This window comes from Camelus bactrianus, chromosome 19, assembly GCF_048773025.1.
Source record: "Camelus bactrianus isolate YW-2024 breed Bactrian camel chromosome 19, ASM4877302v1, whole genome shotgun sequence".
Classification (NCBI taxonomy): Eukaryota; Metazoa; Chordata; class Mammalia; order Artiodactyla; family Camelidae; genus Camelus; species Camelus bactrianus.
The window spans coordinates 13365701-13392457 of record NC_133557.1 but is presented as its reverse complement, the minus strand read 5'-3'; the positions used below and the strand labels follow the sequence as shown (position 1 = coordinate 13392457).

At 49.0% G+C, this 26757-nt stretch overlaps 1 protein-coding gene and 1 pseudogene across 14 annotated transcripts in view; one reads left to right on the top strand and one right to left on the bottom strand.

Moving 5' to 3' along the window:
* Positions 1-18960, bottom strand: part of EPB41L1 (erythrocyte membrane protein band 4.1 like 1) — a 124660-nt gene extending 105700 nt beyond the window's left edge. For 2 of the 14 annotated variants that reach the window (XM_074347233.1, XM_074347237.1), the window contains exon 1: positions 10252-10571. The gene's annotated coding sequence lies outside the window, so the exon portion shown is untranslated. Of the gene's footprint in view, positions 1-9181; positions 9310-10251; positions 10606-10730; positions 10826-10875; positions 11031-18829 lie in introns of those variants that run through there. The other 12 variants (XM_074347225.1, XM_074347226.1, XM_045520976.2 and 9 more) reach the window with 12 other exon arrangements.
* Positions 18961-23592: 4632 nt separating this feature from the next.
* On the top strand, positions 23593-24904 carry LOC123618520 (small ribosomal subunit protein uS2-like; annotated as a pseudogene).
* Positions 24905-26757: the final 1853 nt, after the last annotated feature.

Genomic DNA, 26757 nt, shown 5'->3' with positions numbered 1-26757 from the left:
GGCCACCCCCTGAACTCCCCCACATCCCAATATTCCCCTGGATCCCACCTATGTGGCCCTTTTTCCTTTCCGGGAAGGAAAGCCCAGAATGATGACAACTCCAGCCCACTCACGTCCCACTCACCTGGGATCACGCACACACCCTGGTAACAGACTGCTCCTAATTTGGCATTTGCTTGTCATTTACACCCCTCCTTGGGCCCGCTCCTCACCCTCATCCCCCAGCTCCTCACACAAGCCTAGGACCACAGCCCACCCCAGGCTGGCTCTGAACTCACTGCGGCCAGTTCACTCGGCGTTCTTGGGTGGGGGCTCACCCTTCTGGACCTCTGCTTCACACTTGTGTAGTGTACGGGTGAGGGGTGGATTAATAGAGCACTTCATCTGACATTTAGAGATTCTGACATTTCTGAGATCAAGCTGTGTTTTAAGTTCAGACAGACCAGAGTTCAGATGTTGGCCCAGTAAACAGGCAGCCTTGATATGTGATGGGATAGACTTCAAGACAAGCCTGCAGAGGCCTGGAGCTGCAGCTAACCAGGACCATTCTCAGCTCAAGCCTGGGCAGAGGGACAAAGGCCCTCCATGTTCACAGGTCCCTACTTCCTCTGCCAGAAAACCCCAATTTCTGTTTCTGCCCTACCTTTCCAGTCTTCTCTCTGTCTTTCTCAGTAGCGGCAGTGTGAGCTACCACACCCTTAAATTTTTCTTGGCAAAACAAAGCTTGAAGCTCCCCCTCCCTCTGGGGTGTTGACCCTAAGGCCCTCCTAAGTGGAGATACTCAAGCAGCCTCTGCTTCCACTCTGCTCTTCCCTGCATCCTTTCTGCAACTCTCCAAGCATGCACCCAACTCTCCCATCTCCGGTTGGGTGCTCTACTCCTTTACCTCAGAGGGAAATACCTGTCTTTCTGCCTCCCCCCAACCCTGCCTCGCCCCCTCCTGCTTCCTGCACATCCTGCTCAAATATTTTCTCCAGCACAGAGTTGACATTGATCACTAACTCTTCAACTCACTCTTCAACTCACTCAGCCATGTCTCCACCAGACCACTCCTCATAGTACAGTCTTACCAGCCCTACTTGACCTTAAGACTCTGCAGACCAAGGAACTCCTACAATGATTTTTCTCTGTCCCTCACCCCTGCTCCCTAGCACGATGAGAACACAGTAGGTGTCTGCTGAAACAACGATAATAACCATTAACTGAAAAATAATTAATTATAATTGTTTATTGACCATTTATTCTTTACAATGCTGAGATCTCAGCATTTTACATGTATCATTTCAGTAAATCCTGCCTAGTCTCCAATAGACTTGTCATTCCTACCCTGTTGTCTTAAACTGAGGAAACTGAGGCTCAGAGAGATGAAGTGATTTGCCCAAGGTCACACAGCCAAGAAGTGGTAGAGTCAAGACTGGGATTTAAGTTCTTACCTACTGCCCTACTTGGCCTCCTCCAATCTACAAATAAAGGAGGGGCTGTGTGAGGAGTTGTGACTTGCCAGTGAAAGGGCCACGGGGGCTCCAGAGAAACCAGCCCAGAGCCAGAGGCAGATTTGACAAATAAAACTTAATAACCTTCTACTAAGTATTGGTTCTATGCAAAGCTCTATGCTAGGTGCTGGGGAGCACAAAATGACACAGAAGACATCTGGTGCTCACAATCTAGCAAGAGAGGCAAGCCACATCCCAGGATAAAGCAGAAGACCAAGCAGAACTTGTCCCCAGAGGGGAACAGATAAGCTGCTAAGGGAATGCAGAGAAGGGAAAGACAAATCTCATTGTGGGGGAGGGAGAGGAGGGCTCACAAGGCTTTGGAGGACAGAGGTTGGCATCTGAGCTGAGCTTTGACAAGGCAGGCAGGATTTCAACAGTGACTGGGGAAGGCAAGGTGGGGGGTGGCATTCCTGGCAGAAATGAACCCAGGAAGCTGGGGCAAAGACACAGGTAAGCACTGGGTGTGTCCCAGGAACCACAGCAAGCACATTCTGCAAGCCCCTCCCTTGGCACTGGTCCAGGTGCCTGGCCCTGAAGAGCAGCCACCATGAGTGTCCCCAGACTCACAGGCACCTGGTTCATTTTGGTGAATGGGCGTGGAAAGGGAGAAAGGGCCGAGTGCCTGGGCACATGGCTTGACAGGAGGGTCTCAAGGGGCCAGAATCCAAGCTCTGTATAGAATCTCTGAAGATGGGAGACACTAGAGAGAAGAAGTGGTCTCATCAGAAGTGGGTGAAGCTGGGGAGGCAGTGTGGAAAGGGGCGAAGAATGTGAACTGGGCAGCAGGAGACCTGGCTTCCAGAACTACAGATCAAAGCTGCCGGGACCTTGGGCTTATCCTGTCCCACCTCATTTTACAGCTGGAAAACATGAGGCTCAGACAAGGGAAGAGACTGGTTCCCAGTACCTCAGCATCCTCATAGCAAAACCAGTAATGTGCTGAAAGGTGGGAGAGATCTGCCTTCAAAGCCTGACTCTGCCATTACCTCCCAGCGACCTTTCTCCAGTCATGAGGCTCCCACTCAATAAAACAGCCCTGAAGCCGGCAGCTCTCAACTTTTGTGGCTTGTGACTCAAAGACTCAGAGGGTGCCTATGAATCCTCCCCTGAGGACAGGGAACACTCTGAAGATTGTGTGTGTCATTTCAGAAGTTCACAAACATCTAAGACCAGCGATCCCCAGGGTAATCTGAGAGTCCTGTGTCCAGTCACCTCAACAGGCACCTATTAAGACAGGCTGATTCCAGGCTGCTGAGCCGCTCTCCTATTAGCTGGTTCACATATTGAATGTAGAGAGGGCTCCGTGGCTAGAAGTTTTAAAGCCACTGCTCATTAATCAAGGTCCCTCCTGGTTAAGACACCTGCTCACCTGACCATGGTCACGGTCATGGTGGGGGTGCGAGGAGGCTCAGCAAACCGACTGCAGCCAGTCACATTCTGAAACGACACTCAGATTAGCAGCCCTGCCTGGGAGGGTGTCTGGACTCCTGGGCTGAACTTGGGGTGAGGGTTCCTATCAACTCCAGCCTAAAGGCTTTTCCTCCCTCCAGACTGTCTTGCTCTGGCCCTCCACCACGTCTGGCTCCTTCCTTTTCCTTACCAGCACAAGTACGCTCCCAAACCCAGATTTCCTGGTTCCAGCCTCTGCCTCCCTCCCCTCCACCCATCACTGAGCCTGACAGAGGACCTCCAAGCCCCCAAGCACCCTTTTGAAGAGATAAAACTATCACTCTTTGCAGATGATCAGGTTATTTAAATGGGAGACTCAAGACTATCAGTGAAAAACTAAGTTGGCCAGTGACATTTGGGAAAAAAGCCAAGTGCCTTCAGTCCTGTCCTGTCACTTGCCCCTTATGCTGCATCTCTCCCATAGTTGGGCAGCTGCCTGGAGCCAGACGGGCTCAGAGCCCTGTCCTTCCCTGTAGGAAGGCCAGTCCCTGAGGGGATGGCAGCACAGGCTTGAGAAGCAGGAGACCTGGACTGGAGACCCTCCTCTCCGAGCTAGAACTGGTTCTCCAGATTTGAGCACAGGTGCATCCTTCCATGGACCCTAAACCTTCTTGCAGGCTCCATTTGGGGTCGTACACGAAAGACTCAAGAGCACCAGTGGGCTTTGGAGAGATCCGGATTTAAGTCCCAGCTGTAGCTCTTGCTGGCTGAGGACGTGGTGGGCCTTGGGGAAGTTATTTAGCGTCCTTTAATAAAACGGGGGTCATAATCTCTGCCTCGCGGGGTAGCTGCAAGGATTAAAAGACATAAGGAGTGTAAAGCGCTTAGCACGGGGCCTGGCACATAGTAAGCCAATAAACGTAAGCAGTGGTTTCTCGGTCACCAGAGGGAGCCTCCGAAGAAGACTCCAGGCTGTCTAATTCTTAGGTGGCCTCAAGTAACCCTCAAACCCCCCACCTGCACTGGGTCTGGAGGCTTTATCTTTAGACCTTTAATCTGGAGAGATGATGGGGAGACAGAGGAGGGGAAGACAGGAGAAGGGAGTGAGAGAGAACTGAGCTGAGGAGGCAGGAAGGGAAAGGAAAACCGAAGGGTGAGGAGGGGGCTGGCTCCCCAGCCTGAGGGAAAGGAAGACGGCTTCAGGGAAACTGCCAAGATAGGATAAGCCTTCTCTCCTTTCCAGAACCTTCCCTAGGCCCACCAAGGGAAGACATAGAGGGACACAGCCTGCTGAGAATCACCGCCCCAGCTGTCAGCAGGGACATTGAAGCCTTGGGTTACCTCCAGGCTCTGGCTCCCACTCGGCTGCAGCCCGCCCATGGCGGCCTCCTCCCACTGGGGCAGGCAGGGGTGGCCAGAGCAAGGCTGAGGACAAAATGAGCTGCCCATTCAGCCTGTGGAGACACTGCTCTCTCACTCAGGGCTCAGGGACCCCCTTACTTGAGATTCTGATCCTGACTCAGCAGGGCTCTCTCCTCTGGATCCCCACCTCCCGCCCCCCGCCAGGCCTCTACCTGTCCCAAGGCCCTGCTTCTGGGGCTCCAGTTGCCAGTAGGAAAAAAGTACCATTCTGACGGTAAACGGGAACCACAAACAAGATGTTCCAATTGCCACCTGCCAGCTATGTGACCTTCGGGGTGTCACTTCTCTCAGAGCAAGTTTCCCTCCTCTGCCTAATGGGGCCGATGGAGGGCAAGGGCCACCTCTAAGGTTCTCCCAACTCTGACAGCAGCTACCCTGCTGGTAGGATACCTCCCTTGATAGGATATCTTCAAGCGCAAAGAGGCAAAGAGGACTTGCCTCAGAAGAGGAGTGGGCCGGGCTGGGCTCTGCTGGGAAGGCAGCGGATGTGGCAATGGCCAAGGGTTATTATGATGATGACGATTATAATTAAAAATCACAGCAACAAACTCTAAAGCAATTTACAAAGAGCTTTCTCATTATTCCCCGGGATTCACAATCTGGTGAAGTAGGTAGAACTGGATGATAATTATTCATATTTGGCAGATAAGGAAAGTGAAGCAAGATTTAAGTGCCTGGTCTGGACTACTAAGTGCAGAGAAGGGGGAGTCAAAGAGGAAGTAATCATTATTGGGGGCCTGCTGTGTGCCACGTCACCGGGCTCACTCACATCTGCTCTCTTGACCAAGTCTCACCACCCCAACACAGCACTGCAGGTGCTACAATCCCCATTTCAGAGACGAGGACACTGAGACTGAGAAAAAGCAACTGATTTACCCTAAGCCTCATGGCTCTTCCACTGCAAAAGCTTGGATTGGGACCTGGGCTTGTGGGATCCCAAGGCTTGCAGTCTTTTACACCTTCTTGTATGTACCAGTTGAATAGTGTCCCCCACTCCCCAAAATTCACGTCTACACAGAAGCTCAGAATGTGACCTTATTTGGAAATAGAGTCTTTGCAGAACAATTAGTAAAAATAAAGGAGGTCATACTGGGTATGGATGGGTCTTAAACTCAATATGACTGGTGTCCTTATAAGAAAAGGAGATGACATAGACAGACAGGGAGGAAGCGGAGACAGCCACGTGGCAACAGAGGCAGAGACAGCTGGAGGCAGAGACAACTGTAAGTCAAGGAGCTCCAAGGATTGCTAGCCTCCCCCAGAAGCTAGGATTGGGCTGTGGAACAGACTTCCCTCTCAGAGCCCTCAGAAGGACCCAACTTTGCCGACATCCTGATTTCTGACTTCTCGCTTCAGGCTGCGAGAGAATAAATTTCTGCCTTTTTTTCAGCCACCCAGATTGTGGTATTTCATCAAGCAGCCCTAGAAAATTAATACACTGTGAGTCCATTGAGCAGCAGACCTGGGACTCTTAAATTCCAATGTTCAGATTCCCACTCATTAGGCAGCCTTGGAGGTTAATAAGATCTTGGGGCCCAGGGAGAAGTCATTCTCATCTCTCCTTCACTTCCCTAGCCCAGACTGGCCTGAAGTTCATCATCTGTGCTTCTTTCATGTTCCAGGTCTCGCTCCACCCTACTGGGTCCTCCCATTATGCAAATAAGTACCCTCTGAGCCGGTCTCCAGGTCAACAGGATCCTCCCCTACCACCCAGGCCAACCTCTACCACCACCTGGAGAGCTGTGTTTTTGAAATGCAAATCTGATCCTTCCAGGCTGGCTTAATCTTCTTCCCTAGCACCCTACCACCTGCAGGACTCAAACTCTTCGGCCTGTGCCAGATCTGACCTCATACTTCTTTTTCATCTCCAGCCACTCACCCCACCTCTTCCTGCAACCACATGGAACCATGTGGATTTCCCCTAACAAGCCATGGTGCCTTTGCTCATGCTGCTCCAACTACCTGGAAAATAAAATCCAGCCCAACACCATCTGTCTCCTCCATGAAGCCTTTTCCTCCATGAACAGCCACACCCTGGCACCTTGTACATTGTACATCTTTACACGTCTGCCCCCACCGCCCAGCCCGTGAACACTGCCGTATTCATTTCTGCCTCTGTAGGCCTAGGGCCCGGTACAAAGGCCTTCAAGAATGAACTGTGGAGTAGCCATAACAGTAATAATTGCCAACATTTACCAAACATTTACACTGTGCGAAGCATTCCATGTTTGTTACCTCATTTCATTCTCAAAACAACCCTTTGGAACAGATACTATTATTGGTCTTGTTTTACAAGCGAGGAAATGAAGAGACGAAGTCACTTGCCCAAGTCCACCCAACTCGTTTGTGGCAAAGCCAGTGCTACATACTCTGGAGCCAGCACTAGTAACCAATGTTAGGTACACCAGCCACCCTAATACTCTCCTTGTACAGAAGAAGAAACAAGCAAGAAAGGAAAAGTGACTCACCCACAGGAATCTATCAAGGCATCTAATAAGATTCCTTATTCATTGTTCTTCCTCATCTCATTCTCGCAGGATCTTAAATCCAGGAGGACAGGGAAAACAAGGCAGGTTGTATTTCCTGAAGAGCTTTTTCCTGCCTCCCCTAGAGCAGAGCCCAGCATGGGCCTGGGCACACAGTTGGGGCTCAAATCTATGGCTAGGCGATGTAGCAGTAAAAAAGAGAAAGAAATCTGCTTCAAAAGGTCTGAGGTTTGCTTAAATATTACAGTGTCAAGTCTTTAGAGGACACTTTGGGTATCATTTAATCTCTCACTTTATAAAGACATCCATTCAACAAATTTATGGAACACCAATCATAAGCCAGACCCTGTGTGGGGACACAAGGAAGCCTGATTAGCAAGTGCCTGCCCAGATGGCATTTGCAATCCAGTGAGGGGAAACAGACAAACAACTGACAAGTTCATGTATGATTATAAATTTTCATAAGTGCCATGAAATATGGGGAGCTATAAGAATGTATAGGAAAAATTGACTTATCCTAAGGAGTTGTTGGCAAAGGCTCCTCTAAGAAAGTGATTCTTGAGCTGAAATCTGAACAGTGGGCATTAACCAAGATAAGAAGCACGAGAAGAGTGTGGTAGACAGAAGGAACAGCATGTGCAAAATCCCAGAGGCAAAAGAGCTCATGGTGCTTGGATGAACTAAAAGAAGGCAAGAGTGACCAGTTTTGAGAGAGGCAGGCAGGGACTCAATCTTGCGGGTCTTGTAGATCAACGTAAGAAGTGGAGAAACTAAGACAAGCAGGGAGATCCCTTGCTCAGAACCTGGCCCAGAGCAGACACTGTCAACAAGTCATTGCATTATTCAGTGGAGGAGTGATCTGTCCAAGATCACAAGGAAGACCTGGGACTTGAAGCCAGAACCTCTACTTGCCAGGTCAGGGCTGTCAGCTACTTCAAGTATGTGTGTAGAAGGGGACAGGAGACACTTTCCAGGTGTTTCATCCTATAGGAGGTTCCAGCTCCCTGTTGTCACCTCTCTTGAGCTCTAGAGCACATTAGAATCACCTGTGTTTGTTAAAACATGGGCTACTGGGCTCCACCCCAAGAGGTGTTGATTCAGTAGATCCAGCGAGAAGCCCAAGAATTTGCATTTCTAACAAGATCCCAGGTGACCCTGCTGCTGCTGGTGGGGTAACCATACTTTGAGAACCACTGCTCCAGAATAGACTATATAGGGACAAGGAGGAGTGGTGAATGGGGACCATGGCCAGGATCTTTGGGGGCTAGAAGGGTAGATTCCTAAATCTGGGTAACAACAAGACAAACAATAGCACTCTGAGAACAGGAGGGGGCCTCAAAATCCCAGAATCCAGCCTACCAGCTGCTCAGCCAGGGGAACTGAGGCTTAGAGGGTTTAGACTCTTGCATAAGAGAAACTCCATAATAATGTGTTGAGTGAACAGGTAAACACATGAAAGGTTTAACCAAAGTGAAAAGGAGACCCCTGGATCAAATTCCCAGGGCTCCTGAGCTCCAGACCAGGAAAGGGATTTAGGGAAGGGGACATCAAGCTCAGCTTTCCCCAGCTTCTGCTGCCTTCAGCAAGGAAACAATTTTTTAAATTGCAGAAATCTGCTGTTGGCCCCCAATCCTATCACCCATCCACCCTCCTTCCTTTCACACTCCCAGCTCCCTCCCTTTACACTGTTGTGCACTGATCCTGGCAGGCTGGGCAGTGGGAGGGGGGGTGAAGTTCTAGGAAAGAAGAACTGGAAGTGGAGGGTGAATTCTTACACTTGGACCGCCTTCTTCCAGAACACTTCCTTCCTCTTGTAAGAGTCTCAGTCTCTATCCTCATATCCAGTATAATTCCAATCTATCTACATTTCAGTACCAGCATCTGAAACCCACAAAGCCAGGGCTAAATTTCCAAACTACCTTTTCACCTAGTTTTTCTAAAATAGGGTGGCCCTGGACAGAATTGTTTTGTCTTATTCCAATTGGCAGCAAAATGCCGCTTCTCTTGCAAACCCACATGCACAGACTCACTAATATACAAACAGCTATGTGTACATAAAAACAAATATACCCAAATTTATAAAAGACACATACACATAGGCTGATAAAATACACCTCTGCCCCCAAATGTACAAGAAACACAGAGAGAACACACACACGCACACAGACTATACATCTCGTAATGCATGCACCGCACCAATACACGGGGGAAGGGGTAAGACACACCCAGGGACCTCTCTCAAAGTAGAGGTCTCCTGAGGGGGGTGGATTCCTTGGAGCAGAGGCACTGGCCCTTTAAGAGAGTGGTTCTCCCTCCCCCTTTCTGGGCACCTAAGGTGCAGCTCTACCCATGGGAGCAGGCAGGGGTGAGGGTGGGAGTGCGGCTGACCTGGCCAGGCCCGGTCTGGCTTTGGGCGACGGTCCCTGCGCCACGACAGGAAATGGATCCCTGAACCGACTGGGTCACCAGCCTGGGGACGTCTGTGGTCGCCACCACCACCCACACCCATACGCTCCTCCACACCACCACACACACCACGGCTCCAGGCAGGACACGCCCTCCGCTCCGGCTCCGCCGGGTACTCGGGCTCCGCTGTCAGCCCGCCTCCCTCTGGCCCCCCGGGGTGTGGCCGCCCACCTGCCGGTAGGGAGTCTAGGCCCAGCGGGGACGCTCCCGCCGCCACCGCCGCCACCCTCCGTCCCGGCCAGGTGCCCGGCTCCCGGCGACGGCAGCGCCTCGGCCGCCGCCGCCACCCCTTCCTCCCGGCAGTGCAGAGACAAAGCCGCGCACACGCACACGGGGGCTCCTAGGGGCTCCGCGGATGCACACTCGCCCTCACACGCGCACACACGAGTCACACTAGCGCTCACAAGCCACACACCCACACCCACACCCACCCACCCACCCACACACACACACACACACACACACACACACTGCCAGAGGATCCAGTCACCAGAGAAGCCACCAGCACACACCCTCATCCAAATGTACACATACTCAGCTACACATTCGGACACACCCTCTCATAGATACATTCACGCATAGACACACGCGAACACACACACACACCAACCAGTCCAGAGGCGCGGAGACATACAGGACACACTCCCCCCCACACACACTGCACACCAGGCGCACAGATGCACGCGCGCACACATCGATCATCCACTTGCACAGAGCCACGGGCACACGCGCGCTCACACCCAACACACACGGCGACGTGGGCCCCGACACACATACAGTCTAAGACTCAAGAACCAAGGCCTGGGGCTCCCGGCTCGGGCGCCCGCCTCCCGCCCCGGTGGTGTCCAGCCCCCTGGAGCCTACCCGCCGGCCTGTCAGTGCTCGAGGACAGGGGACCGAGCCCGGAGCCCTCAGCGATCACCCTCCCCACACACAGGCTCAGACGCAGCGGGATCCCGGGGGCCCGGAGGAGGGCGGCTGGGGCGGCTAACCTGGCGGCGGCGGCGCTGCTTCCGGCGCTGTCTGTCCTCGGTCCGTGCGTCCGGCAGCCGCCCGGCGGGCTCCGAGGCGTACTCGAGCTGCGCACAAATGCCCCGCTCGCTCGCTCGCTCGCTCCCTCGCTCGCTCCCTCTCTCTCTTCCGCGGAGCAGCCCCCTCCTCGCCCGCCCTCCTCACCCGGTCTCCCCCTTCCGCCCCGCCCCGGCCGGCTCCCCACGAGGAGGAGGCGGCGATCCCGGCCACCCCAGCAGCCACGGGTGAGCAAGCGAGCGAGCAGCGGCCGCGAGCAGCCGGAGGAGCGCCGCCGCTGCCGGAGCCGCCGGAGCCGCCCGAGCCGCCCGAGCCGGGGCCGCGCGTCGGGAGGAGCCGCGCCAGCCCCCGGGGAGGGGAGGAGAGGAGGGGGCTGAGCCCCGCGAGCCCGCCTGGCGCTCAGGGCCCGCCGTCCGCTTCCCCACGTGGGCCGGGCGCCTACCTGAGCCGCCGCGGAGCTCCGAGACCGAGCGAGCGGCGGGGCGAAAAAGAGGAGATCGCACCCCAGGCCCCCTCGCCCTCCCCGTCCCAGCCGGGTGGGTTCGGGCCCCGCCCCCGCCTCCTCCCGGGTCCCTGCCGGCACCGACCTCGGTTTTCACTGGCTAGGACGCCTCAGCTCCCGGCCCGGTGCCCCGGGCTAACCCCAGGGCCCGGCGCTCAGCTTGCCGGCCTTCTCCACCTCCAGCCCGAACCCGGTCGACGCCCACCCGCCTCCCCGCCGCCCTCCCATTGTTCCCGCGGCGGGAGCTCGCTGAAGATCGAGCCGCGCATTCCAGCTCTCTCTCGGGTGGCAATACCTTTGGACCCTCGGGGGGTGGCGGGGGTGCTCTCCAAGGGCTGGCCCCTGGCGCCGGAGCCCCGACGCCCACCCTCCACAGGCACAGGCACGATATAAGTAAAGAGCTTGTCTAAATTAGGGTCATAACTACTCTGGCCCTTACAGGCGCTCCTTTAAGGTCCTACTTTGAGTATAGACTGAAGTTCTATACTTCAGTATAGAGAAGGAGGAACTAATCCAAGTTCAGCAAGCCCGAGATAGCAGCGAGGAGAAGGTGCGGAACCGATCAGGCATTCACATTACATAGAAGAAACGGAGGGAATTCCTGACCAGGGCTCCTGGGACAGGAACAGGCTCTCCAGAAATGCAGGGAATAATGATCCTGGCCTCCTTTGTTAGACACTAAGTAAAGCACAGAGACGTGGAGGAAGAAGGAAGGGTCTTGCACTTTCAGAGGTTTTACTGGATGAAAAGGCCTACTAAGTGCAGGAACTCTCACCTTAGTCTGACTTAGCCATGACCGGCGTCCTATATGGCAGTTGTGATTAGCCCCATTTTATAGAGGAACGCTTTTCCTAGGTCTCTCCAGCAGACAGCACAGAGCCAGCAATAAAGCCCAGCAATTATTCAAGTCCTTCTCTTTGGTCGCTCTCCAGTATAGGACACTAAGTGCCAGGTGAGCAGCTGAGAACATAAATTACGGAGGGGAGGCCTAGTTTGGGCCTGGAAGGACTTCCACAAACTAAGAGAGGGCAGAAGTGAGGGAGCTGAGACCCCGAAGCAGGACTGAGCATGGCTTGTCCAGGGAGGAAAGTTATAGTTAATCAGGAAAATTAATAAGAACTAGCATATCCGGAGTGCTTACTATATTCCATGCACTGTTCTAAGAGCTTCACTGGCACTAACTCATTTAATCCCATGACAGCACTGTGGGATAGAGGTTATTCTCATCCCCACCTTCTACATAGGAAACTGAAACATGAAGACATTACATAGTTTATAAAGTGGCAGAGCCAGGATCCAAACCCAGGAAGCTGATTTCCAAGCCTGCACTCAACGACCACGACCGTGGGCCACACAGAAGCTGCGCTGAACGTGGGCAAGGGCATTTGAATTGCTAGAGCCTCCAGCACAGCAGGCCACTTTACTTGCCTTCCACTGTCTCCCTGTGTGTACCCGTTGCTGGTACACAGGGCCTGATCTGTAGGCCTCATCTGTTAAACTACTGCATGACTGCCACGTGAGGCTGCAGTGCCCAGGACCACACGCCGGGCTTGGCGGCTGCCCTCTCTGCTCTGCTGGGCATTTTTATCAGTGGTTTTAGATAAAGCAGAGGAAGGCATGAAACTCTAATCAAATCTACAGCTGTCATGAAGTTGGGAGGGCCTGCAAACACTCCGGAAACGAATATGAGTTTCCAAAAGATCGCAGCAGCCTGGGGGCTGAGCTGGAACTAACAAGATGAGGTGTCACATGGGATTAATGTAAACTCCTGCCCTTCAGTCCAAACCAGAGCAGTCCCGTGGAACTTTCCACGAAGATGGAAGTGTCCTAAATCTGCATTGTCTGATACAGTCGCCACTAGCCACCTGTGGCTGTTGAGCACTTAAAATGTGGTTCATACAACTGAGAAACTAAAATTTTCATTTTAATTAATTTTAAGTACTTTATATGTCTATTGTCACATGGGGCTAGTGGCTGCCATGTTGGACAAGTGCCTAAAATATAGGCTAGAAAGAACCTAGATTCAGAGCAGTTTCAATGAAAATGACTTAAAGGCTTGAGTTGACCTCAAGCTCAACAATGCAATGAGCCTGCAGAAAAAATAAAGAAAAGAAGGAAGGGAAGGAAGGAAGAAAGAAAAAAAGAACGAAGCTGGGCAGAGTGAACATGATATGCTGTATCAACAGAAACAAGCCTCTGCAGTTCTAACTCAGTTAGAGGCTTTGTGCTGCCCCAGGCTGATCACAATTGGACCATGAGGCTCAGCTCTGGGGGGGCCCCGTGCTCTGAGCGGTACATCCACTCACACTGGAGCCAGTCTAGAGGAGACCAGGATGCTGAAGACCTTGATGCCACGTTGTGTGGTGAGTGATTTAAATATCCTGGAGAAGAGAAAGCACAAGGAGGATCTATTTAGTGGCTGTCTCCAAACATCCAAAGGGCTGTCATACAGAAAGGGGATTTGATTTTCTCCTTATTATTTAGGTCTAAAAAAACCAAACACTGCGAACCCCTAATCCCTACTCTCTGAGGAAGGATCCATGTCTAACTCCTCTTTCTGTTTCCCTCAGCCCCTAATCCACCCAGGACCTGGCTCACATTAAACATTAACTACAAATTTGCTGAACAATGAATGTGAAAGAATTCTACTCAGCTCTTGTGGGTGGACATCCAGGAGGAGAATTTCAGCTTATTGTAAAGAACTCTAACAGTCGACACGATCCAAGAATGGAACGGACCACCTTGGGAGTGATGAACTCCCGGCCAATACATGTATCCAAAGAAAGATTCGGTCTTCAATTCGAGGCTGAACCAGTAATCAGATGACCCTTCGAGTTGAAAAATGAGCAAGTTCTATTAGGAGAGCAAGACAAAGGCAAGGCCATGCTTCCAGACAATTACCTGGCTGTATGTATAGAATAAATTGATCTGAAGGGATGAGAGGCAGGGAGGCCCAGTTAGGAAGCACTAAAGTGGTCCTGAAGATAAGAGAACAGGTTGGATAGCAGTGGGAATGGAAAGGAAGGACAGGTGTGTGGTGACAGGAACACTGGCCCTGGGCTGGAAGTCCGGAGCTGCGGGTTCTAGTCCTGCCTCTGCTGGTAACTTATTGTGGGGTCTTGGGTAAATCCTTTCCCTTCTCTGGATTTCAGTTTCCCCATCTGTGAAATGCAGAATAATCTCCAAGTTCCTTCTGATTCTGGATTCTGTTTATAGGAAAGAGATTATGCAGGATAGCTGGGCCAGTGTATTAGACAGCCTTTGTAAGCTTCAAACAATATCACTGGTCTCATATTATCATTATTATTACAGAGGCCACCTCCCCAGGACTTGGTGACTGGATTGGAAGGGACAAGAAGGATTCAATTAACTACAACCACAGGGCTTGGGGTAGGAGTCAAGGACCTCTGGGCCTTGGGGAGGGTCAGCTAACCTCTCTACTCCTCCCTCAAAATCAGTGTTCTGTGTGCTGTCACCTCCTGAATTGCTTCCTCATTCCTTTGAGCCACACCTCATATTTGGCTAAAGGAAGCAATTGGTTCTAGGAAAAGTCAGACTCTGTCCCTTTCCTTTTAATGTTCCCAGGTGACACCAGGTGTGGTCCTTTCCTTAAATAATAAGTATCATCGACTTATACGGAAATAGCCAAGACTATAGAGCACTATGTGCTAAGCACTTTACTTACATAATTTTCTCACCCTGAGAGGTAGCTATGATTAGTATCTTCATTTTATGGACAAGGACACCATGGTTCACTGAGATTCGCAATTTTCCCACAGTCACATAGTTTATGAGAGGGATTGCAATACAAGTCTGTGATGTCAAGGCTGCAATCCTAAAGGCTTCCAGTATTTTACTATGTATTTTTACCACAACTTAGGAAAGTGGGCAAGGTCAGTATGGTCTCCAGTTCACAGCCAGGAAAACTGAAGCTCAGAGAGGTTAGATTAAATCACTTGGACAAGTCAGTGAAGTCTTTCCATGCGCAGTTCAGTCTTCCCTGCACTCTCTCCCTCTCCTCTGACCCAGCAGTGCTTTCCTCCTTCTCCTGAACTTTCCAAGGCCTCCCCAGTCCTCCTAGGCCTGATGGGTAGGGACTTGCCCAGATCACTTAAGAAAAGGACTTAAGTGGGGAAAGGAAAGAAGTTCTGAAAGGCAAAAGTTAGTTCCCACCTCCTCCCTCATCACCACCAGCACACACCCATCCCAGCCCAGGGCCTCGAGGTGCTGGTGCAAAGGCTTCCAGAGTGAGTCACACAAAGCTGACCTGACAGTCACCTGAGCACCAGGTGCTAAGCTTAGGTTAGAGCTGTGGAAAAGTAGGCCGAGTGTTCTCATCCCCAGGAGAACAGCCTGACTGCAGCTCCGACCCCCCACTCATCTCATCCCCAAATATTGCAAATCTTTAGAGAACACTGGGCAAGGCCTGGGGGCAGAGGGGACACATGACATGTAAGAATGCATTCCACCCTTCAGAGGGAATAAAACAGTGAGCAAGAAATACTTGTAAAGAGTGAGTGGGGCACATGGTGATTAATTCCGAGGAGAGAAGCTCACAGCGGAGTTGAGATCGGAGTGGAGCATTAAAGGGTGACTTGAACACACAGAGGTAGAGGGGCACTCCAGGCTGCAGGAGCCCTAAAGCTTAGATGTATCTGCACGCCATCTAGCAGGCAATAGGGAGGCATGGGGTACACTCTGGCTTTGGAGAAAGACTGTCTTGAGTTTGAATCCTGATTCTACCCCTTCTCAGCTGTTTCACCTTGGGCAAGTTACTTAACCTCTGTGGGAGAGAGAGTTTGTCTCCTCTTATTTGCTCTCCCCCTTCCCAGTAAGATTACACATTCTAGCCAGTTGCCATGAGACTACAGAGGAAGGAGCACACTTCCCCAGCCCTAAGTCAGGCCTGACCACATGACTTCCTGCGGCCGATGGAATTGGAGCTGGAGAGATGTGTGCCAGTTCTAGGTAGAAACTTGGAGAGCCATTGCATGTTGCAGTCTAAAATCAATCTCTTTTTATTTCTGCCACTGGAATGGTGTGACCTGGATGGGGTCTTCAGCCTGGATCTTGGAATGAAAAGACACGAGAGCAGAGCTGCAGGCAACCCACAACTGCCCCACAGCACTGATGTGGAACGTGAGGGAGAAAATTTGGTGACGCAAGCCACTGAGATTTGGGGGTGGTTTGTTATCACATCATAACTGCATAACTTTGTGATTTTAGTAGTACTTACCTTCATAGAACTGTTGTGAGGATTAAATAAGGATGATCTTGTAAAAACTGTGTAACCATTTCATCAGAAATTTGCATTATAAAATGATCACTCTGCCCACACATATATGGACATTTGCTACACAACAGAAATGATATTTGCAAAAGAATAGCGGAGGATGGTGTCATGGGTTGAATAGCATCCCTCCCAATATTCATTTCCACCTAGAATCTCAGATTATGAGATTATGGGAAATAAGGTCTTTATAGATATAATTAGTCAAAGATCTCAAAATTAGCTCACCCTGGATTTAGAGTCAGCCCTAAGTACAGTGCCTGGTGTCCGTATAAGAAAAAAGACACACAGAGACACAGAGAAGAAAACAACGTGAAGATGGAGGCAGAGACTGGAGTGATGTGTCTACAAACCAAGGAACACCAAGGATGGCTGCCACCACCCAAAGCCAAGAGAGAGGCACTGGGTGTTTTTTCTCTCAGAGTCTCCAAAAGGAACCAATTCTGCCGACACACTGATTTTGTACTTCTGACCTCCTGAACTGTGAGAGAATAAATTTCTGTTGTTTTAAGCCACCTAGTTTGTGGTAATTTGTTACGACAGCCCTGGAAAATTAATTCAGATGGATTACTTTTAAAATGATACTGAACAATTGGTTATTCATTTGGAAAAAAATAAAATTGGATTCCTACCTCATCGCATATACAAAAATAACCTTCGGTAGGATTAAAGACCTAAATTCGAAAAGCAAAAACTGAAAATCTTTAGAAGTAATTAAAGACGATCATCTTTAAAACCTCAGGGTAGAGAAGAATTTCTTAAACAAGACATAAAAATCATAAATTGTATTACTCTGAGTTCTCCATGGAAATAGAGCCAATAGGATATATATCCTGTGTATCTATGTCCATATCCATAGACAGACAGGCAGATAGACAGATAGGTTTAGTATAAGGAATTGACTCATGTGGTTGTGGAAGCTGATAAGTCCCAGGACCTGCGATTTGTAAGCTGGAGACCCAGAGAGCCAACAGTATAAATTCCAATCCAAGTCTCAGTCCAAAGGCAGGAGGAGAAGGCCAGTGTCCCAGCTTGAAGATGGTTAGGCATTATATATAATGGAATACTACTCAGCCATAAAAAAGAGTAAAATAATGCCATTTGCAGCAACATGGATGGACCTAGAGATCGTCATTCTAAGTGAATTAAGCCAGAAAGAGAGAGAAAAATGCCATATGATATCACTTCAGACATGGAATCTAAAAAAAAAGACACAGATGAACTTACCCACAAAACAGAAACAGACTCACAGACATAGAGAACAAACTTATGGTTGGTTACCAGTGGGTAAAGTGGGTAGGAAGGGATAAATTGGAAATCCTTTAGGGAGTGAAAGCATTTTAGCTCTCTTGATTGTGGGAATGGTTTCATTGGTGTATACATCTATCAAAATTCATCAAATTGTACATTTGAAATATGTGTAGTTTACTGTACAGGAACCATACCACAATGAAGATGTTTTTTAAAAAAAGGAATGAAATTCTGATACATGCTACAACATGGATAAACCTTGAAAACATTATGCTAAGTGAGAGAAGCCAGATACATAGTGTGTGCTTCCACTTATATGAGTTCTCTAAAAATAGGCAAATTAATGGAGACAGAAAGTAGAACTAAACACTACATATAAAATAGATAAACAGAGGGTGGGGAGGGTATAGCCCAAGCAGTAGAGTGCATACTTAGCATGCACAAGGTCCTGGGTTCAATCCCCCTTACCTCTGTTTAGAAAAATAAATAAATAAACCTCAAATTACCTCCCCCTATTAAAATTTTTTTAAATGTTTGTTTAACGGGTACAGAATTTCTATTTGGGATGAATAAGTTCTGGAAATAATGGTGACAGCTGCACAACAATTCTGAATGTACTTAATGTCAGAATTGTATAACTAAAAATAGTTAAAATAGTAAATTTCACATTATATTTTGCCACAATAAAGATAACAACTTGTATTCCTAAAAAAACGAACCAGAGTGAAAAAAAAAAAAAACACAAGTAATTGTATTTATTTCTTAGCTTATCCAAGAATAATTATGACCAGCATCCTTCAGATATTCCAGGCTTGCTGGATTTGTTTAGGATTCGTCTACCGTGTTGCTAGGACAATCCTCCCACTTTGAATATGGTGCGTTGATCGATCACACCTTTGGCGGAGCAAAGAGCAAATGATAGGCAAATGTTCTTGGGAAAAAGGAGTCAAATTATCCTTTTATGGGCAGGTATAGAGCTCGTATAGGATTGTGTAGGAGGGACATCAGTTTTCTGCTTCTAGTGAAGACAGCCTCAGCAGATATTGCAACAGGAAAGACTTAGATTAGACGTCAGGGGTCCTCTCACCACTGTAGGATGAGAGGATTGGACCAGTAATTTCTAAGACCCCTCTAGCTCTAGTAGTAAGTACAAATCTCTGTTACTAAAAAATGAATAGGCATTCACACGTGCCCGGCACCTGTGGCTTGTGTGGCACTGTGCCAAGTGCTGTTTAGCATCAGCTTATTCAACCCTCACAACGACTGTGGTTGGGATTACTACCCCCATTTTACATGCAGGGAAAGAAGGGCTCAGATAACCTACATAACTCACCCCAAGTCCCAGAGCTAGAAGGGAGCAGAGCTGAGAGCCAAGGCCAGGGATGTCTGACTCCAAAACCTTACGCTCCCCACTAGGCCATGAACGGGGTCTTCTTTTGTGGAGATACTTAGGACAAGGCAATGGCAGACTCTGGGCCACAGACCTACTCAAAAGTACCTGGTGAGATTCCTCAGAGCTGCTTCTCTCATCATGACGTCAGGTTCCCGGAGACGGGGGCTGCTGATCCTGCCGCTCTCCAGAAGTTTGGTTGGAAACCGCTCATGATCTTCAAAGAGCAAACACTTGGTGAGTGTTCACCTGCCCCTGTAAATTTCTGGAGCATCCACTTCCCAGGTAAAGTGGTTGTGGCCCCGGGCGAAGGAAGGGGCAGTCCTGTTTGGCAGAGGGGTGACCCTCTGTCCTTTTGAGCTCTCTATCCTAGAATGGGCAGAACAAAAAACAAACAAAGTTACAGGGTAAAGCACATTGATGTGGGTGACAGATCTTGCACATGGATTTTATCAGAGAACATGCTGGAATAATTTCCCATCTGTGCCTGGCCTTCTGGCCTCCAATCCATTCAATACCTTGGTGGCCTGATTAATTCTTCCAAAGCACAGCTCCAACAAGGACCCTCTCTGGCTCAAGAGACAAAGCCAAGCTCCTTGGCTTGTTATCTGAGGCCCTGCATGATGTGTCTCACCCTCTACCTCCACTTCCTACCAATCTCGTGCCGATCTCTACCTTAATCCCTGCTCCCCTCCATGTGTCACCTTTTCCCACTAGAGCAGGCTGTGACAGCCACACCCGGTTCTAATCTCCCTTCTTCTGTAATAATCTCCCCCTTTTCTTTAGAGAACTTTTGGCTCTTCACTCAGATAGAGAACTCTGTATCCTTCAATGGGATCTATCTTCCTGGCCACATGGGTTAATTCAAAGCTGGGTATGTGACCTAAACTGGCCCCTTCCAACCTTCCCTGCTACTTCCTGCTGTTGGTAACAGGAAGGGCTGTCTCATTTCTCTCTGATCTCCCATAACTCTTATGTGGACCTTTCTTGGGGTGCCTAGCGCTTTCCAGCTTACTCCATGGTTATTCTTCTACTCTTCTGTGAGATGGTCTCCACTCCAGCTTTCTCCAAGTGCTCTGCTTTTTGTACAAGTGCTTAATTTTTCCAGGCATTTCCTGACTACCTCTTACATGCAGATATTGTGTTAGGTTGTGTGGGGATACAGAGTGGGGATACATAGTCCCTTGTTGAATGGATGGATGAATGAAAAGGCTTCTCTGGGCCTCACGCAGCTTATCACAGGGGATTTGAGCAGCAGAAAATAGTAAAGTCCAAAGTTGTTAGCCTGGCATTCAAAACCTTCTACAGTCTGGTTCTAATTTTGTCTTCCCTACACACACTCAGCCGTGCCAGCCAAACTGAACTGTTGGTAGTCCTAGAAAACCTGGAGATGCTCCCACCTGTGTGCATTTAGCCCAGCCGCCATCTTCTCCGACAGTCCCTCTTCCTGTGTTTCTCTTTCATTCATACCTTCCTCTTTCCCCCACCCCATTTCACCCTTTTTCTCTCCCTCCTACCTCCTCCCCCTTCTACTTTCCCTCTTCACCATCTACCCCTTCCCTTTTCCTTTCTCTTATCTCTCCCTGAGGCCTCTTTCAACACTTCCCTCCATTCCACTCCTACCTCTTCAGTTTCCTCTCTCTTTTATTTCCTGATCTCCTTCCTGCTCTGTGCACAGTCCCCTCTCCCTGGGGGCAAAATATAGAAGACAAATCTAAATTAAACAGCTTCTAGATCTCATCCCAAGAAGCCCTCAAGTTGGGTGGGAAGAAGATGGGGAGAAATGGAGGAGAGAGGGGATCCTGGAGGCAGAGAAGAGGCTGCCTAGTGACTGCTGGCAGAGAGCATTGTGTCAGTTACCTACCTCCAACCCACCCCCAGCTCTTCCTTCCTTCCTGTGATCACAGAATTTTGAAAAGTCAGAACTGCAAGAATCCTTGACATTCATCTACTCTGCCTCCATAATTTTGCAGCTGGGAAAGTAAGGCACAGCTCGAAAAACAGGAGCACAGAAATGGAAAGCAATTAGCTCTAGTCACCCAGCAAGTCAGTGGCTCAGCAGGAACAAGTTCAAGGCCTCCTGCCCCCACCCCAGACCAGTGAGTGCCCTTTCACCTGTACCGTCCTTTAGTCACTAGCCCTTCCCCTACCCACCAGGTTCGGGATTACATCTAAGGATTCCCAATCTGCCTTCCCACCCTTTTCCTCACCCACAAGTGTTAGGTCCAATGAAATAGGGGCAGAAGGGACAAACCACATCAGGAGGTCCAGCCCTAAATCTTAGGGGGTATTTGGCAATGGTGGGATGGTGAACATGTCCCTCTGGCCTGTAGGGGACAAGTCTCCTCTTTGGAGAGCTCCATTATAAGCAAGCAGCCTCTGTGGAGTTAAGGGATGGACTGCTGTTTTGTCCTGGCAGGACCCCTCCTCACCCTCCCAGCCTAGCTGGCTGCCTGGAGGACCTACCTCACTCTGCCAGCGCCAGCCATGGACTTGAACAGAGGCCACCCAGGCACAGGATGGTCCAAGACAGACGGTGGAGGCCGCTGGAGACAGGGGGGAGGGCAGAGTTTCCAGCAGCTCCACTTTCAGTCCTGCGCCTCTGCTCCACAAAAGGCCACTGTCTGAGGACAGAGGGACCCTGGAGGGAGGCCTCCCAAGGTGCTGAGAAACAGGGCCAGGTTTCATCACACTGGGCCTCCAGGCCAAGTAAACATCAGGGTAGGAACAGGCCCAGCAGTTTCTGCAGACAGGATCCTGGCTCTGGGCGGGCTCAGTGGCATCCTCACCCAGGGCTTCCCCGAGACAATAAGGAGGGCCAAGTTCATTTGCCCAATTTTCTCCAGAAATGGAGTGTTGGGATGAGGAACTGACTCTATCCTGGTCCATTTCCCATTGTTCAAGGAGCAGAGATCCATCCTACTCCCCTCTGAAGAAGCAGAAGTTTTACAAGAAATTTTTAAATTAGTTGAGGAAAAAGAGAGCTCTGTGAGCTTGAGTAATCAGGGAAGACTTCCTAAAGGAAGTGTGATTTAGGTGTGATTCTGCCTCTGGGTGTAGGTAGACTCTCCAGAAATGAACAGGAAGGAGAAAGGTATTTCATACAGACAGCACAGAACTGGCAAGTTGTGGTGTCTAGAAAGCAGGAGCATTTGGGGTTAATGAAGAGACCTATTTAGCTAGGGTAGAGAATTCATATATGAGAAGGTAGGAAATAAGACTGGAAAGTTTCATTAGGAATTAAACCACAACTGGTCTTCACAGCCAGATTGAGGAGTCCTTATAGTTTCTGAGCAGAGCAGTGATGGGGTGAAACCAGAACTTTTGAAAGCTTAATCTTAAGATGTTATGAGAGAGGCCCTAGGTTGAGCCCCAGTCCTCTAGATAACCCTGGGCTGGTTATGGCCTCTCTCTCTGGTGCTTGGTTTCTTCATCTTTAAAATAAAAGGGTTATACTGAGAATCCTGAAGCCCCTTCCATCTCTAAAATGCATGGATTCTCTAATAGGGCAACATGGACTATAGAAAATGAAGGGAGGAGAGGCTGTGGCCACATCCTGGACACCTCTGGGCTGCATTTCGGCAATGAGTCATCTGCTTAGAGCTGTGGAATGGCCACCACCACTGCTTGCAGGCACTGTGCTAAGTAGTCCACTTTTTTAAAAACTTCATTTTTGTGACTAGGAAATGCATGCACATACTGCAGCTTTTAAGACATAAAGAGATTCATGTATGGTAAAAATAAGTTTCTCTCTTTCCAGCCACCTATTTCTTCTCCCACTGTATCCTGAGTATCCTTTCAGAGATACCCCATGCATTTATAAAGATTCCATAGAATATTTTTCATAATTGGTATTGTAAAGGTTATTTTGGATTTTAGCCTTAATAAGTATATACTGATATTTCACTGACATTTTAATTTGCTTTTTTTCTAATCTCAGATGATGTTGAGCATCTTTTCTTATGCTTATTTGCCATTTATGTATCTTTTTGGTGAGGTGTCTGTTCAGATATTTTGTCCTTTTAAATTTGGGGGGTGTAATTTGTTGCATCTGAAGAGTTTTTTGGTGTGTATTCTGGATACAAGTCCTTTATCTGATATGTGATTTACAAATATTTTCTCCAGTGGGTAATTTGTGTTTTCATTCTTTTAACAGTGTTATTCACAGAGCAAAGTTTTAAATTTGAATAAAGTCCAATTTATTTTAAAAAAAGATTCTATAGAATATTTTTCTTTACACAAATGGGAGCCTACTATATACACTGTTCTGCATCTTGCTTTGCTTTTTTAACTCGAAAATTCTGGAGATCTTTTCATATGTGTATATAAAGAGCTGCATCATTCTTTGTATGGCAGGACCATGATTTATTAAACTGGTCCCCTATGGATAGATATTTTGGGTGTTCCTTTTCTATTGTAAACTATGCATCAATGAATATCCTGAATGTACATCATTCAGCATATGCTGGGATAGGTCTAGCGAACACATTCCTAGAATTGAAATTATGCGCTAAGCTCTTTACATGACTTAATACTCACAACAAGCATTTAAAGTAGTCATAATTACACTGATCATGCAAATGAGAAAATCGAGGAACAGAAAGATTCATTGACTTGCACAAAGTCACAAAGCTCCTGTGTAATAGAGTTGAGATTCCAATATGGACAGTCTGACACCAGAGATAACACATGCAATCATTCCACTAGCGGTTCTCAAACTTTAGCACACATCAATGTCACTGAGGGCCTGTTAAAACCTAGGTTACTGAGTCCTACCGTAAGAGTTTTTGATTCCTCTCCATACTACTCAGACAGGGCTCCATATAGCATTGTTCCAGATTCCCACAGTAACCTAAAGAGAAACTTTCACAATGTCTGGAGCCCTTGATGTCCTGCAAATGAAGGAGGAGGATGTCCTCAAATTCCTTGCAGCAGGAACCCACTTAGGCAGCACCAACCTCTACCTCCAAATGGAGCGGTACATCTACAAAAGGAAAAGTCATGGCATCTACATCATAAATCTGAAGAGAACCTGGGAGAAGCTTCTGTTGGCAGCTTGTGCCATTGTTGCCATTGAAAACCCAGCTGATGTCAGAGTCATAGCCTCCAGGAATACTGGCCAGCAAGCTGTGCTGAAGTTTGCTGCTGCCACTGGAGCCACTCCTACTGTTGGCCTCTTCACTCCTGGAACCCTCACTAACCAGATCCAGGCTCCCTTCCACGAGTTGAGACTTCTGGTGGTTACCGATCCCAGGGCTGACCACCAGCCTCTCACAGAGGCATCTTATGTTAACCTGCTTACCATTGTGCCGTGTCACACAGACCAACCCCCCACCCCAGCACTATGTGGACATCGCCATCCCATGCAACAACAAGGGAGCTCACTCAGCGGGTCTGGTATGGTGGATGCTGGCCCAGGAGGTTCTGAGCATGTGCTACACCCTCTCCCGTGAACACCCACGGGAGGTCATGCCTGATCTCTACTTCTACAGAGATACTGAAGAGATTGAAAAGTAAGAACAGGCTGCAGCTGAAAAGGCTGTGACCAAGGAGGAATTGCAGGATTTGAATGGACCACTCCAGCTCCTGAGTTCACTGCTACTCAACCTGAGGTGGCAGACCAGTCTGAAGGCGTGCAGGTGCCCTCTGTGGCTGTCCAGCAGTTCCCTACTGGTACGTATCATGATCCACGTGCATCAGGCTGGTGGCTTAGAACTTCTATGTTTTAAATCCATCTTTAATGACCTCTATGGCTGTACGTGTGTGTGTGTGTATACACACATACATATATACATGCATACACATATATATATACATAGTGTATGTGTATACACACACACACACACACACACACACACACACATACACACTAGCATTAAAAGGTTTCATCCCAGGGTGCTATAACTGTGCTAATAACATGACAGATTGATTTCAGGTGCTTTTGAAATGATCTGTCCTTAGTCGTTGTCCTTTGAAATCTGTTGGAACACAAGGCAGATTGCTGATGGAGTGGAGTGACAAATATTATGGGAATGGGGCTGATAGCTTTTTTCCTTTTGTATTTTCCTAACAGAAGACTGGAACACTCAGCCCGCCACTGAGGACTGGTCCACAGCTCCCACTGCTCAGGTCACTGAATGGGTCAGAACAACCATTGAGTGGTCTGAAGCTGTTCTTCCATAAACTCTTAAAACCGAAATAGATTGATGGAAAAATAAACAGTTTCTTTAAAAGAGAGAGTTTCTGATTCGGTTCATCTATGGTGGGGCCCAGGAGTGTACATTTCTAATAAGTCCCTGTGTGATCACTCTTTGAGAACCACTGTACTCTTCCCCCTTCAGCTATGCAGATTGTCCAGAAAGAAAGCAGTTGGCACTCAGTACCTGGCCTTGACAAGAGCTGAGAGAGACAGGAAAGGCTTCCTGGAGACAATATGTCTAAGCTCCATGAGGGCCCCGCACAGTGCCTGCTACAGAGTAATTAATAAATACTTGGTGAACGAATGAATAAGTAAATGAGGTACAAGGGCTCCAAGCCACATGTTGCTGCCTCTTTTCCCAGCCCCTGGGAGCCCCTGCCCTGGGGAAGCTCCACTGCCCACACTGGCTGAGACCCAGCTTCATGCTGTGAGAACTGCTATGGACTGAATGTGTCCTCCTAAAATTCACATGTTGAAGCCCTAACCCCCAATGTGATGGTATGTGGAGTGAGGGCCTTTGGGAGGTGATTAGGTTTAGAGATGGTTTTACAAGTGGAGCCCTCGTGATGGGATTAGTGTCCTTATGAGAAGTGGAAGAGACCAGAGCTCACTCTCTCCACCATGTGAGGACACCATGAGTAGGCGGCTGTCTGCAGGCCAGGAGAAGGGCCTCACCAGGAACCAAATCCACCTGCACCTTGATCTTGAACTTTCTAACCTTCAGAACTTTGAGAAATAAATGTCTGTTGTTTAAGACCTCAGTCTACAGCAGGCTAAGCTAAGAGCCCTTGGGAGCAGAGCTATTTATTTCCTCCCATTCCTCCCTTGGCTTATAATGAAATCAATGAGGCGGCTAGGTCTCTGTGATTAATGGAAAGGCAGCATCTCAGAATGCTAGAGCTCGATTGAGATAAGCTAGTCCACTGCTCTCATTTATTACTACTAATGGCAATAGCTATAATTCATAGCACACCCATGCACTTGACATGCTTACATTTTTTAATTCCCTCTAATTCCCTGTATTTCCTTTCTCTTTATTCTGGCACACAACCTCCTTCCATTCCATGCAGTTGATGTGGCCAACACACACACATACACACACAGACAACACACACACATAAACCATGGGAAAGATTTAAATCCGGGAGGAGATCTGAGATCGGGATGCCCCTGTGCAGAGCAGCGAGGAACTGACAGAGACATCCCTCATACATGGAGGAACAGTTTTCAGCATCTTGCATTGTGGCACCCACACCAGCCCACCTCTTCAAGGTGCTGACTCTGTTACAGAATTAGATGCCTGAGCTCGGGGCCATGAGGACCTCCACAGCTTCCTCCTAGGTGGCCTCAGATCCTGCTCCTGCTGCCTCCCTCCCCACAGGCTTCTGTCCTGGGCTCCCCTCCCTGTTGGTGCCTGAGCTATGGATGCTCCAAGGCCAGACTTAGAGCTGAAAATGTCTAGGCCCCAGGCCCCCGCACAAGCAACACATCAGAAGCCATTTATTGGGCAGCTGGAGTGAAGGAGGTCATTTGGGAGAGAATTTCAGGGGCCAGACTCAATTGGTCAGCTGTACTTCAGGCAGCAATCTGACTCAACTGACATGATTGAAGGCAAAAGAGGCAGCTATCAGGTGTCAGGAAGGTGTAGCCAGACCCTGACACTGTCTGTGAAACTGAGTCAGACAGAAGTGGTCATGGAGGGACAGTCAGGCAGACTCGGTCATTTAAACCCCATCCCTTAGATACGGTTAGAATCAGCCAGTGAGCAAACTCAGCCATACAGTCTGGCAGATGTGGTCAGTCCACACATCAGGTGGGCTGATCCTACCTGTCAGAT